General features: G+C 41.7%; 1 protein-coding gene across 1 annotated transcript in view; it reads right to left on the bottom strand.

Annotated features, from left to right (window-relative positions):
* Positions 1-15,297, bottom strand: part of LOC120569250 (protein phosphatase 1 regulatory subunit 29-like) — a 306,066-nt gene that overhangs the window by 133,474 nt on the left and 157,295 nt on the right. The window contains exon 3 of the mRNA XM_039817061.1: positions 7,876-7,954. The gene's annotated coding sequence lies outside the window, so the exon portion shown is untranslated. The remainder of the gene's footprint in view (positions 1-7,875; positions 7,955-15,297) is intronic.

The following is a 15,297-nucleotide window of genomic DNA, read 5'->3' as shown; positions in this document are numbered from 1 at the left end:
CATAGGAGTAAACAAGTTTGCCCTATACGCCTTTTGACTTGTCATAGTGGGAAAAGCACAGGTGGTGCCAATTGCATTAACGGTGGCACCATTCAACTCAAGTGTCCCAGTATGCCACAACATTGTGACAGTAAGCCAGCATGCAAAATATGAGGACCCTGACAAAAAAACATCATTGATTTATTATCCACACCTGTGCTTTTCCAAGGGCTGATGTGTTTAAATTCCCTCCATGAAAAAGGTCTCTACCCACACATAACAAAATGGGATGCAGTCAAAATGTTATTAATCACGCCTGTGCTTTTCCTGCAATGACATGCCAAAAACGTAAAACGGTAAATTCCATTGGGATGCTTTCTGGTATAACCGAGCAAAACCAGGTGCAAGAGGCGAGTGAGGCGGGTGTCAATCAGGCACAGCATGTACACGCCCACACAATGACACAGACGTGTGATTAGGCAAAAGTGAAAATCCCTGTGAGGGTGGACCACTGGGTAAATATAAACTATGCTCAATGGACTGAAAATATGGACCCAGATGCAGGAGTTCTATATTAGAAAAGGAAAAGAAAATAGTAACGAGGAGGGTGGCAGACCATAATCACACTATTACTGACAGGCAAAAGCATAAGCTAAGAGCGTGCAAAAGCCACTGCAAACATTTCTAAAATCTCAATCGCAAGCCAAATTCAAAACACAGGAGATCGTAATGAAGCTCTGCGCAAATTCTTTCAGGAAGACTTCTAAATGACTTCAATCACCACTATCTCTTCTTAAAACTATTCTGCTGTTAAGAGGCGTTCACCTTTCAGGAAACCAACCAGATTCATGATCCAATCATAGCATGACATCCTGCTTTAACTGTCTTCTCTCCTTGCTATCAGCTGTCTTTTCAGGCAAACGTGCAATCCTCCTCCTCCTCCTCCTCCTCCCCCCCTTACACCTCTGGTCATCGTCAACCACAGCAACCCGAGTCCCTTTCCGGCAGACGGCTCCTTAGTTCGGCCTCCGGGTTCCTTCTCCACCATCACCAGTGTCTAGGCTCCATCGGGGGAGGGGAGGGGGGGGGGTATATCTGGCTTCTCTACCCCTTTAAAATATTTTTAACGATAGAGTCTAATCCCCAAAGACTCTGTAAATTTCATATTATGCATATGCAGGGGCGTTGCACAAAATTCTTGGCCCTGTAAAAAGGCATTTTCTATGGGCCCCTCCCCGCATCCACAGCTATTCATTCTAGCATCTTTTTGGGCCCTCCTCACGAGGGCCCTGGGTACTCAGTCCCATTTTTCCCCCCAGTCCGACGCCCCTGTGCATATGTACAATAAATAAATAAATTGTTTGCATATCTGCAACAAAGTCTCTCCTGATTGAAATGGGCAACGATCAGAGAGCTGTGGTGCCGATGCTCTCCCCCACAACTGCACTTATAAACATATGTGTCTTTAGTTAAAATATACAGTAGAGTATATCAGGGACAGGTCACCATGCCTGACTTACAATATATGAGTGACTAAATAGCCTATGGTAAGCTTTAATAAAAACATGCCTCTGATGGATGCCACTGACTATTTGAATGTGTATATGAATCGGATCTGAGCTGGTGTTTCCCCCCTAACTCTGACATTTTGTGGTTTTATTGGGATTATTTGGTCATACAAAAAAAATTCAATCTGATAAAATCACCTTCCCTTGACATTCTCTCTGCTTTACAGGAGGCGGTTTCTTAATTTCCCAGCAGCAGGGGTGTTCTTGCTAAGGTGGCACATACAAAAATCCGTTGTTAGTATTTCTGTGCAACATGAGCCTTAAAAATAATCTATCTTGCTCCCAGCGGTAGGTGTAAACACACTGTTAATATGGTCAATTTGATTGCATTTTCTACAATCACTCTGTTAGCAGAGGAGCAGGCTTGTGTTACGTAACTTTGCAACACTTTTCAGCAGCTTTTGACTTAACACACTCCCCTCAATTCCCTGTCGCTTCTTGCTCCTCCGCCTTCTTCTTATCCCTTTATCCCCTCTGCCTCGCTCTCTGTGTCCCTCACTTTTGTTCTCTATCTCTGTCTTTTATTCACCCTCAGCCTCGCTCTACCTCTTTCTCTCTCTCCGCCTCCTCCTCCTCCTCCTCCTCCTCCTCCTCCCGCGCATCGTTGCGGCCAGAAATCTTTCACGGCTCTGCTCTTTCTTGACTTTTCTCAACTGTCTCTCCTCTCGCACCCGCTTTTCGTTGCATCGCCTTCATCTTCGCCTCTCTAATCTCCATCTGCCCTTCCTTCTCTCCTCTGTTTGGTTCAGACGATACATAGACTGTATACTTTTCTGTCAACGGTGAGAGGGAGAACAGGACAGACAGATCAGTCCTTTGTCTTTTTTTCCCTCCCTCCATCCCCAGCTGCCATGATACTACTCAGTATTTTTATCACCGGGTTGTGGCAGCTGCTGAACCCATCTTATCCCAGTGTGCTTACTAAACTGCAAGTTTATAGGGTTTCAGTCAGTATATTACATTGACTAGGAGCTTGGTTGTTTTTCCACATATCTCTTTGGTTTTTCTTTTTAAGGCATCTGCTCAAAGGCAGGTCTACAGGGGTGGGTTTTTGTCTGTTGACATATGACTTCTGCTTCCTGGACAGTCTCTCTAATTGACAGTTAGAAAATTAAAGCTACGGTTTAGCTGATGAGAATTCTATTTTAGTAGCTTTTATAGTCTTGCAGAGCATATTCAGTAATTGGAAGCAAAGTACTTAATGCTTTAATGTTAAAACTGGCTTAAACCATTTTGTGGTAAAAGTCATTTTTGTCTAACTTTGCTTTGGGTTATATTGAACAGGGTTATGATTAATACAAGCATAGATTAGAATGTCTTCTGCTAAATTTGACAACTAATGTTCATTCGCCTATAAATTTTAAGCTAATTTCTTTGTTAATTTTTGTCAAAATTAATTTTGGCAACAAACTTTCTTTCTTTTATAGTTGTGCAGCGACTGCTGTGATGCCCTGCATTAAACAATATATTTATTCTCAAACAATATACCCTCGAGATAGAGATAAAACCAGATATAGTACTACTGTAGGTTCAAATTAAATGGTAATTGATTAGGCTCATTAACATTGTTACTGTTTTCTTTTAAATAATGATGTCATACTTCCTCATTTAAAAAGTTGAACCTCCACCCACCACCTCTCTCTCAACCCTCAGCCCTGTCTTTCCATGCGGGCTGGTTTCATTATGTGCCAGGGTCTGTCAGCTTTTTAACTGTCCATCTCTTCCCTCTCATCCGTCTCTACCATCTCTCTCAATCCCTTTCTCCATTTCCCCGTACGTTTGATAGCATCCAGTCCCCGTCGCATCTCATTTCCTCCTCTCATTTGCTTTGATTCCCCAACCCAAACATCTGATACTCGGCCAGTCATCTTTCCCTGTCTTCTCTTCCTTCTCAAAGTCCAGCCATCCCTCGCTCTCTGTGGGAAATGGGCTGCACTGATCCACCACTGACCACGGCAGGAATTGATTTGGGCGCCAACTTGGCACTTCCTTCATATGCGCTCAAGGGGTTGGTGGCCATCTCATTTAGACATATTTCTGTCAGCTTTACCTCAAATCCTCTTATCATTAAGATTCATTATTAAAAAGATATTGTTGACCTGCTTGCAAGAAACCTCAATAACCTAACAAATATTTTTTAATGACAAGGGGTTGGTTAGCTGAAGACCTCTATTAGTCCTTGCCGTAGGACTGTCAGAACCTTCACCACTAGCAGCGCCAGGATTTTGATTGTAGGTGGGCCTCCAGAAAACTGGATGGGCCAGTTACAATAAAAAAAAAACGGGTTCCCCCTGCATACAGACAGCCAGACACTAACATTAACGTTAGCCTAACTGTTAGCCTACTTGCCTTGCTTGTGTGAGGGGGTGGCTACGGGAGGACTTGATGGGGAGAGGGCGGCCAAGCAGGATGGTAACTCGTCAAAATGGCAGGAGTTTCCTCCTCCTGCTCCTCGGAGCATTTCTTGCTTAATTTAAATATAAACAAGGTGCTTTGCTTTGCGTTTCATATTAGCTAGCTAATAGCTACAGTTTGTTGTTTATCTCATTGAGCTTGCTTGAAAAGCTTGAGCGCAAACTTCATTCATTTCATTGGATCACTTGCTGGTGAGGATGCAGCCTGTGGGCAGGCTTAATAGTCCACACGTGGGGTAGAAGCCGCTGACTGGCTGAGAAGCTTTCACTCAAAGCTTTCCTCTGGCTGCTTATTGGATGAACTGCTAGAATGAAAATCCCTCACTACTCACTATAGGCCTGGGTAAAAATGGGCGGGCCCGGACCTAAAATGGGCTGGCCCGGACCTAAAATGGGCGGGCCCGGACCTAAAATGGGTGGGCCCAGGCCAAACCGGGCCCAATGGTAGCGCCGCGGGTGACCTTCACTCAGGAGACCGGGGTTCGTGTCCCGTGTGAAACCAAAAGTCAATGGTCACTTTTTGAAATGAACCGACTTTTACTGCCCTAAGTCTGTGAAGTAGTGACCCTTTTCTGCCGTTTAATAAAGTTTTAAGTTTTCATTTCAGTAGTTTAATGAGATTCATTTTAAGCCAATCCCTGATGATTTCCTAGGGCTAACTAAGTATTTTTGTTGCCTAAACTAGTTCCCTTTCGCAACGTTAACGGTAACCGTTTAAACAGTGGCCAATATGTTAAGTAATAATGGTCACATGATTAAAACTGCCACTGTCACGTTTAAAACGGCAACGCATTCTCATGACCGGGAGTTTGTACGGTAGCCTACAAAATGCCGTCTGCCGTCCGGTCATATGTCGATACGTTGTCGTTTAGCGGTCTTTACAGTTAAATTTACCTTAGAAAAGGTTATTATGAGCCGTATGGGTTACTGTGAGATGCTGGTCGTTTCAGAGGCCGTTGCAGTTGAGTTTAGCACCTAAACGACTAGTTTAGATTAGAAAAAATAGTCCAGTCCTCTTAAGTAGTACTCCTGCAACACAAACACGTACTTCCTGGGTGAAAGTCTTGTACTTTCCCTGGGACACAAATTCTGCTCCCCCGCCTGAAAGCCCGGTGTTTTATGACCCACCCATCCACCCCGACCTAAACTAACTATCATGAAACATCATTTTAAAATTAGAAGCCTCAGAAGCCAGCAATTTCCATTAACCGCTACATCATTCCTTAGATGTAAAAAAAGAAGAAAAAAGGTCTCTTTGTATGACTTTGTTGTTCCACTGCTTTTCATAACACACAGATACATGTCCACCACGCCTCCTGCTTTTCCCTCATCCAGCTCAAACTAGCCTCGCACTTTCTATTTATGTTCCATCTTTTCTCTCCATGTTTTTATTGTCTTTTTTTTGTACTCTCAGCAGCTGCAATTAAAGCAGCCGCCACAACTTAATTTGCCAAGGAGACCTGTTGGAAACATTTACACTTCGAAAATGATGGAGGGCGAGGGCAGAGAGACAGAGAATAACCCTAACCCTAACCCTGGAAGCAATATTTTGGAAAGGGGTACGCTGAGGTGCTGGTGGGAGGCGTTAGTTTTAAGGCGAGTTTACCTCAAAGATTCACAACAATACAAGTTTACAATTTAAACTACTTGCAAAAAACAGTGGTCTGGTACATTTAAACCTGCCAGTTTATGCCACTGCGACTGGACGAGACGGTGTAGCGTAGCTCTTCTTCTCTTTTGTGTTTCTGTCAGCTTCGTTTGGCCCAGCTCCGGTAAGAGTAAGAGACCTGGATAATGGATAGGGGGGCGCTGGCCCAAAAAAGTTGAGAACCACTGGTCTAGGGGGACCAAAAATTCATAGCAGACTAAAAAAAAATTGAAAAATGGATGGAGCGTAGAGAGCATGGCAGCGATGGAGGAGGGTGGATAGAAAGATTTCAACAGGGAAGACTGAGGCGGTAGGACAAGCTCTAAATTGGCTGGAGGAGAAAATGGATGGACGAACAACATAGTGGGGAATCAGACCACACCAAACCAAAATCCTCACTCTTTGCATTAATCCACTTTAGCCTTTCAGCTTGTCAAAACAGGCGGTGTTTCAGGCACGTTTTCTAGTCATGTGAATCTTGATAAATATACTTTTATTTTAACCAATACAGCTGTCTACACCGGATGTGTAATTGTTTGCTTTTGACTTGCGCTTTATGCACGTAGTGACCTGAAACATATTTTATGTTCAAGTCCCGTTTCACACAACTATCTTCTGTGATTGTGTATTGGGCACTGCCAAAATGCACGTTACCGCCACCCAGTACTGTTCCTGAATGCATCCTGTGGAGACAAAAACAGCTGCTGCGCTGCTGATGTGCTGCTTTAACTATGGCACCTGTGTACACACCATGTTTGACTAAATGGTGTAAATCCAGTTCATTTTTCATTATGCTGCCAAGTGCCATTTCGTCCACCAGTCTACATGCTCAGCAATCAGGAGTTGGAACAAACTTGTGCTATTGATGCTGGCTATGTAAAGATCATTAAGTGGACTTGTATAGGTTTAGTATTTTTTAAAGTATAAACAAAAATATGTGCTTTGCAGATCATAAAAATCAAAAGATTGTTACAAAAAATTATACTCAACAGTTTTTATTATTAAATAAATGTGAATGACACTGCAATGGGAAAATCAAGATGCTTTGCAAACATTTAGTGATAGTCTTTGTATCACAATTTTTATCTTATTGGCACTCAACATTGCACCAATAGAAACCATAGGCCTTGGTTGTTTTAATATATACAGTATAATATAATTATTTATCATAAATTATTGATCCATAATATACATTAAACGTTTTGTTTTATTTAAGATTGTGAGAATATCGCACAACTAAGTGTAATTGCCTTATTTGGTTTGGTACATGGCAGGCTGTTGTAGCCTTCATCAAATAAACTAAATGCTTATGCTCTGTAGTATCACCAAATTAGCTTTGGATAATTAGACACCTCAATGCCTAAATCCCACTTTAACACCTGGATATTGGCAACATTGTTTCTCCCCCACAGCACAAAGCACATGCCTTACCATATCCTTGGTAACTTGCTACTTGCTGCTTGTAACATAGTAATTTTCAAATTTTCAAAAAAGTTTCTATATCAGAAATTTGGGGTTCATCTATCTATCCATCCATCTATCCATCTATCTGGAAGTTTCATAGGCTTGTTGATTAATTCCAGCAATCAGTGATTGCCTTGCCAGCTAGTTTAAATATTTGACTTACAAACACCATGCTGTATACTCTGTTTTGGAAGAACTCTCTGCTTTTAGGAGTTGATTACTGTTATTGAATTTGGTTTTCTTCCACCGTAGCTTCCAAATTGGATGCTGTGTGGCATCTGACATTTGGCATGTTGGAGCTTCCCCAGCTCTGACCGCGATCACGACTCAGGCTTGGTGTGACTTCTATATATGGATCAGCCCCTGCATATTATGGACTCAGCTCAGGCCAATTAGCTAGCTTACTTGTCTCCTATGTAGAAATGTGACTGTGCTGTTTAAGTCAATTACAGGCCACTATACCTCAAATGTCAACTGAAGACAGAAGTTGCTGTTGTTGCAATACTGGCTGGTAACGTTGACCTCATGCTTCTTTAATACTTGTGTCCTCTTTGACTAAACTGAATTCAGTAGGAGCTCCCACCATTAGTGATATAATTACAGACCAAAGGCAGAAGGAGAGTTCAGAGCTTTGAATATTAATTTTTAAACTATGTGCTTCCATTGGAACGTTCCAGCTTGAGCAGCATACTGTCACTGCTTTTTTTTTTTTTTTAAAGAAAGGTGACAAAAACACAAAGAAGCAAGGAATCTAAAACCAAAGAGAGCTTGCATGCATAGACATGGGTGTGTATAATCTTACCTGTGTGCACACATGCACCTTGGTATAATAGTATTTAGTAACACCTGGAGTGGCCACCAGCAAAGCAAGTAATCAGCACCTGCAGCAAAAAAGAGAAATTAATAGTTGGTGAGGTGGGAGTATAGATTACAGGGAGTGCTGAATAAATATGTCTTGAGTTTGGACATAAATACTGGGACACTGCACCAAAGTTTGTCCTGCACATTCATCATAAAACTAAGAACTAAGTTTGACTTTAGACTTTATGTTCCCATTCTGCACAATGATGTACGCTTTCTGCCTTCTTTACAGATTGGAAGGGAGGGGGACTGCAGATGTACAGAGGGAAGATGGATGAATGAATGTCAGCCATCCTCTGTTGGGGTTATCCGAGGAGGCAGCTGAAAAGGCCGGCCAGAGAAATGGGTTTAAGACTTCAAGTCCTAAAACTCCCATCGGTCATGGTCCAACTATCTGCTTACAAAACAACCCAATAACCCAAATGGTATACAAATGTCAATGTTGTCACTTCATCAAAAATTGTGATATTAATATCTAGTTTGGAAAGTTGATCAAAACACCAAGAAGAAGGGTTTCTCTTTTTTGAAGAATGGTGCACAGGACATTTGGGGCCCTATCTTGCACACGGTGCGGCGCAGCGCAAAGCCCAACGCTAGTTGCTAGTTTAAGACCGACGCAGTTGACAATTTCCCGTCCAGCGCCCACGTCGTTTGAATAGCAAATGTACATGGGCGTGCTGGTCTTACAGGCAGGTGTGTTCAGGTGAATTCTTGTCGTATTGCTATCTTGAGGCAGCAGGAAGTGATCGCGCCATTGACCAACAAAAACCTGGTCTAAAGTCAATAACGCAGCATTTCATAGTTATTTTAACAGCAAATTAGTAAAAAGCACACTATGCTTGTTACACACACAGGGATGCACAGCGTTGGGGCTTTTTAGGCCTTTATTTGGACAGGACAGCTTAGACTTGCTCAATGGTGTTTTAAGCCCCTGCTGTCTCCTTCCAGGAAGCGCTGCGAGTGTTGACTTCAAGGCACCTAACCCTAACCTTAACCCTTACCCTAACCGCTAACCATTGCCTAATCCTAGTGCCTTCCAGGCAGCGCTGCCTGGAAGGAGACGTTGGGGGCTTAAAACACAGATAAACCTTAGACTTGAAAGGGGAGAGAGAAGGGGAATGACATGCAGCAAAGGGCTGCAGGTCAGAGTCAAACCCACTGCGTCGAGGAGTCAACCTCCACCAGGTGAGCTAACCAGGCGCCCGGGGACAGTGTTTTTAAGCAGATTGAAAACCTTCAGATTTCTCTACACAAGACTGCTTCCGGACTACTTTAACCATGAGAAAATGTTTGAGGTGAGTCAAATTATTATGCCTTTATCCCATTTAGTAGCCTGTTAATCCGAGCCAATGATGACACAGTCCAAAACAGCGCAACTGATTCTGTTCATATTTTTTATTAAATAAACCACAGTGATGCAAAAGACAAGGTTTTTTTGGATAAAAAAGGGAATGTTTGCTGACACCAGATAAGCCATTCTTCATGCTCGGGAAAGCCTAAAACACCAAAGTAAACTGTGGGTAAACTGAAATCTGGACTGCTGCTGATTTCCATCTATTTCCCCCTGTGTTCTAAGGCATCCTGAGGAACTGTGCTTGTAAGTCAATCATGCTTAGCTTGAGTTACAAGAAATGGAATAAGATCGAGTTTGACTCCCCCTCACTGTGGAAATGTCAAAGCAGGCAGGATGACAGGTTCACAAACCATATCTCCATTAAATGAGTGACTTGTGAGTCCATGTGACCTTTGTTTACAGGCCTTGAGTTAATGGCTGCTCTCCACAAAAACCACACCGGCATAGTGCCGGGACTGTGGGCAGAGTCTTCATTCCATCAATCTAAATTCTAAACATTAAAAGACATTTGCTGTTTGTGCCAACAGGACTGTCATCCCAGGGAGCGGAGTTTGCTTCCCGGGGAAAATGCGTACCTTGGTAATGTTTTAATCCAAACCACGATCTTTTTCCTAAAGCTAACTAGATATTTTGGTGCCTAAACTTAACTTTGTCGCCGCATCACGCTCAATTTTTGTGGCCCAAACTCAACCGTAATGTCCACCGACGCGAATGGCAGCTCGCGGTGCTCTGTACCAGGCTCAAAGTCACCTATTCTCGGGTTAACTGAACCACCAACTACCGCTGATACGATGGAGCACCATGCGGAGCATCATGCCGAGCACCATGCCGAGCACCATGCGGAGCACCGTAGCCGGCGTCGCAAAGCTTTGTAGCGGCCAAACACATCTACTAACTGCTGCTGATATGACCGAGCTGTAACGGAGGTCTGTAGCCGGCGTCACAAAGCTCTGTAACGGCTGAAACAGCTAGCAACTGCCGCTCTGCGTCATGGAGCTCACAGCCGGCAACCTTTGACCAGCCAGCGGTCTCTTAGTTTTGTATGATATCTTACGTTTTGGTGTGCATACATTTTCGTACAATATCCTACAAACCCGTTCATGAGAATGCGTTGACCCGTTACATCCCAGTGAGTATTTATTTTCAGATTTAATGTTCAAAGGATATTTAGTTCAAACCAGGCTAAACTTTATTGTGAAGTCAAAGTTTTTTAGATGTCTAGAATTTAAAGAAGCATTTCAACGATGTAGGGAATTATGTCTAAAATAAGGCCCTAAGGCCTGTCAAATCTGACTCCAATTTATTAATTCCCGTTTCTTCTTTCATCGGACTTAAGTTTACCAGAACACAAGGATCAATCTGAGACGAAGGGTTCAGTTAAGCAAATTTATTGAACCCACATGTGTGTTGTGATTTAAATGCTGTACTCAGTAAATTTGCTTAACTGAACTCTTCAACCTGTTGCCTTGGGTGATGCCTGCACTCCATTTCAGACCGTTTCCCCACCCTTGACTACTAAAAGTGGAAATGATCAGAATATTCTTTATTCAGTGACTTCATCATCTTACATAATTCTGTAAAGTTACAACACAGATCTGACTGTCTCGATTTAAGTTGTAGACTCTAAGTCAGTTAGTGGTGCTTGTTTGAACTGTTTTGTTCATTTTCATTTCATATCTTTTTTTAAGACCCAGGAAATCAATTGAGAAAGACGCTCATTTTGAATGATGCATAAATGAAGACATTGAAACACACAATCAATAACAAACCACTTATAATAGATATAAAGAATAAACTATTTCAGTCCAAACAGATTGATAGCAGACGTTAGAGTCCTAAAGCGTCAAAGTGTTAAAAAAGGATTCAGTTCAATACAAAAATGGGCCTATATAACCATTGTTTCTTCATCATAATTGTTTATAAAGGATTTATGGCCTGTCAATACACTTTTGACAATAAGAAGCCCATCCAAAAGCGGCTAATTTGGTGTTTGTTAGTGCACGGCTGTGGCACACCAGCTTCATTAAACAGTACTGCCACTTCCAGTTGGGAAACAGGAACATACCCAAACAATAAAGGTGAATATTTGCTCTTTGGTAAGGACCAAACAAAACTGTGATCAAAAGATTTTTTTTTTTTTATGAATTCGACATGACTTGGAGTGCTCCAGTATCAGTATGCCTTCTTATCATTCGTCTGTGTATCCCATTAGGATTCTGTCCCTGTAATCCCCAACTATCGTCACAGGTGGATGCTTCCTTCCACTTTTCACACAGAAACAAGATAAGAAGTTTGGGAGTGCCTCATCTCTATTTTCAAACACTCTCCTGACTCTTAAGTGCTCAGTGAACAATCAAGATCGTCCGCTGATAGCGTCGCCCCAGCCCGATTTATCTTGATTACCATCCAAAAGCTTGTTTTTCTAATGGGAGTTGGAATTAATTTGTATCCCCGTGTAGAGCAGAGCAGAGTGAAGCAGAGCAGGTTGGCTGGCATTCAGATAAAGAAAAACTAAAAAAATCTTCAGAGGCTGAGATGGAGGAAGACGGTGACAGGAAGAGAGAACCAGAAAGACTAAAAAGGAGACAGGAAAACAGAAAAGCGATTGAGATGGGTGACAGAGATTAGAGGGTGGCTATCAGAGAGGAGGCCGAGTGAGGAACGACTCATTAAACTGCGTTGAACGGATTTGTCTCGTTCCCTCCATTTTGCTTTCTCCCTTTGCTGTGAGAAATGTTGTTTCTTGCTGCTACACGACTCCCTTCAAACCCTTCACATCACGACTTGTTTGATATCTGACGGAGCAGCCCTCTCTCCATATATACCTGTCATATCTCATGTGCTTCTCAATGTCTCCCACTCCCCTCTCTCCCATTTAACATTTCCCCGCACAGCTTTTATCACTTTTCTCCTAACATTTCTGTTTCTCGCCAATTTACTGTCTCTACCTGGCCCCCCTTCACACCGGCTTTCTCTGGTCTCTCTTTTCCCTTAATGCCTCTATCAATTCCATTTAACATATAATTTGAACTTGCATTACTGTGCTCTGTGTGTGTGTGTGTGTGTGTGTGTGTGTTTTAAACCGATAGAGATGTTAAATGCAGAGCTCCCAGTGGTATTGCTGGATATACTGTGTGAGAGTTTCCACTGGCGAAAAATGATGCCTTTTTAAATGTGTTCTTATTCATCTGCCGAGATTCATGAATTGACAGTGTGTGTGTGTGTGTGTGTGTGTGTGTGTGTGTTTCAAGGTGCACTGGATTGAATGCAGTTCTGCTGTATTGACATGGCAAGATGTTAGCCAGGCATTATAGATTCAAATTCAGAGGGACATTAACATGACTTTTACAGGAAATAAATTATAATCAAAATGGAATCCTGAGTTTCTGATCAGATCATCTCAGTCCTTTTCCTTCTCTTCTTTCTACTTAAAATGACCTCCTCAATCTTCATATGTCTTTCTGCCTCTCTTGATCTCATTTGACTCAATTTTAGAAGCATTAAGATCATTTGCATTTGAAACGTAAATAGATAGCAAAACATGTAATACCAAGTACACAAGGTATTTGTTATTGTCCTCTTTTGATCTGCGCGTACATCTCTCTCTTTCCCCTTTCTCATCTTTACATCTCTTAATTGAAAGAGGGAATCAATTAAAGAGGACCAATATTTGTACGATTACATTTCTCTCTGTAGACCTATACATCTAAGATGTTCATCTTGGTCTTTGGGACGAAAACCTGCTGGGTTTTATTTCATCTCATCACAGGCTGATTTACAAATGGTTTTTCCAAGTGAACTAAATAGGATAGGAAACTAGCATTCATCTGGGTCTTAAACCCAAAGACTGAGGTCATAGCAGATAAAGCAGAAGGAAGGTTATGAAGCCCTCTCAGACCAAAAATGGTGTACCATCTGTTTGTTGGTTGACATCGATTAGAGCCATTGGAAAGCTATTAACATGCAGGTGAAAGGTCAATGACAACCACACTGGGTTTCACCAGGTTGACAAATGGACATAAACCTAACAATAGGTAGCCAATAGCAGTAAAACCCAGAGCTGCTCATCAGCAATAACATTCGCTGATTGTTACATTGTTATAAAGAGACTTCGTACATCATCTGTGAATCGAGGACCCGTATCATTAAGACCATTGCTGATTATTCGATGTATCTAACCCACACCATAGAAAAGAACCAGTGATCTCTCAGTTAGTTATTATCAGGTATTTATGCCGCTTAATGAATGCTTGTACCATGTGTGCACTACCAATCCTGCCAATTGTAATACGGTTTAAGACCAGAAGTCAAATACAGCCAAAGTATGTTCTAATTAGCCTTATTGGTGCATGCCATAACAAAGGTTAACCAATTAACTAATTAGAGTGTGGGCTGGGATTTTCAAATGCCAAAAATCTTAACATATCATGGGAATTTTGTCTTATCCGACAATCAGTAGATCCATTGTTTAAATAAAACATAGACCTATTAATGTGGAAAACTTGTACTTCAGGTCAATTGTCACTTAAATCAGAGATCTTCAACAGGGGGTCCTCAGAGTTAGTGCAAGGGGGCCGCCAAATTATTTTAAACATTGTTTTTGAAAGTTTTTTGTTTTATTAAAATGTCTGAAAATATACATTAATATGAATCTAACATGTCAATAGCAAAGATAAATTGGCCTATTTGCGAAAAAACAATATATATTTACATATTGAAGATAAGCTTACTATAGATAAGCTAGCCACTATAGTAACCTTCCAGTTAAGCTTAAAGATTCATTATGCCTTCCACATGTATGTTTAACGTTAACACATGACGTATAAATAATTACCATTTATTTTCATCTGTCTAGCCCAGTTTAATATGCAACTCAATTGTATACAGTATATGCAGTAGGGACTCTACTGCAGTCCCTACTCTGTCTTCATATTATCTTAACCTCCAGACACACAGTTCCCTCACATACATATTGTAAAGGACTCTCAGGCCTATCAAAATACCAAACAATGGACAATGCACAAAATTCATTCTTGTTAATACTTTTTAACCAAAACATTTTCTTCTTTTTATCCAGTGTGTGTTAGCATGTGCTCTGTGTAAACATAGCCTTGCAGTGTTTTTACCGGTCAGCTTCTTTGGAGTAGATGGGGTTCACTGCCCTCTTAAGGGAATCTTTAGTGGTTCCCAGATGCCCAGCCAGTTTTTCCTTTCCAGCCACACCAGTTACAATCCCACATCTTAACTCTTGCCACCCAAAACCATGCAGTTAGGTGGCTTGCCCAGGACAGCAGCAATATGTGTTCCTTTGCAGGAACAGATGTCTTTGACGCTTTGGGTGAATTGGCCCACACTGCACTGTGTAATGGCAGCCATTTCCAGACGGAAAGTCTATTAAAAAAAAGGTGAGCTGGCTGCTGCGAGACGCAAACGGACTCTTTAACCTGCCACCATCTGTCACTGCCTGGATCAGCGGAACAACCAACACCTTGGCCCCATAAACACTCTGATTATACTCTCTGTAATTAATGGTAGCAAAGCTTTAGTGACCAGTGGCAGGGAGCCAGTGAAGTCACAAGAGAGTCTGGAAAGTTACAAGAGAGATAATGTTGAGTACTTTGCTAAAACAAGGCACTTTAGAGAATGCACCAATTAAAGGGCAACTACCATTTTTTTCAACCTGGACCCTATTTTCCTATGTTTTGTGTGTAAGTGACTGATCGTAACAACAATCTTTGAAATTGATCCAGTATTAAGCGTGAACGCTGTAACCGGTAGCCACAGACCAGACTGCAATGTAACCCTATGGGGCAAATGTTCAGCGTCAGTTTGGTCCACTAAAAGTGGTGTGTGTGTGTGTGTGTGTATATGTATATATATATATATGTATATATATATATATATATATATATATATATATATATAGTGTCTGACAACATAATGGAAAGGATCCCTTGAGAGATAGACCTCTAAAACCTCTTTAAGACCTTTCTGTTTAACCAGAAACAG

The sequence above is a fragment of the Perca fluviatilis genome, chromosome 1 (genome assembly GCF_010015445.1).
Source record: "Perca fluviatilis chromosome 1, GENO_Pfluv_1.0, whole genome shotgun sequence".
Classification (NCBI taxonomy): Eukaryota; Metazoa; Chordata; class Actinopteri; order Perciformes; family Percidae; genus Perca; species Perca fluviatilis.
This window is presented reverse-complemented; position numbering and strand designations above follow the sequence as displayed.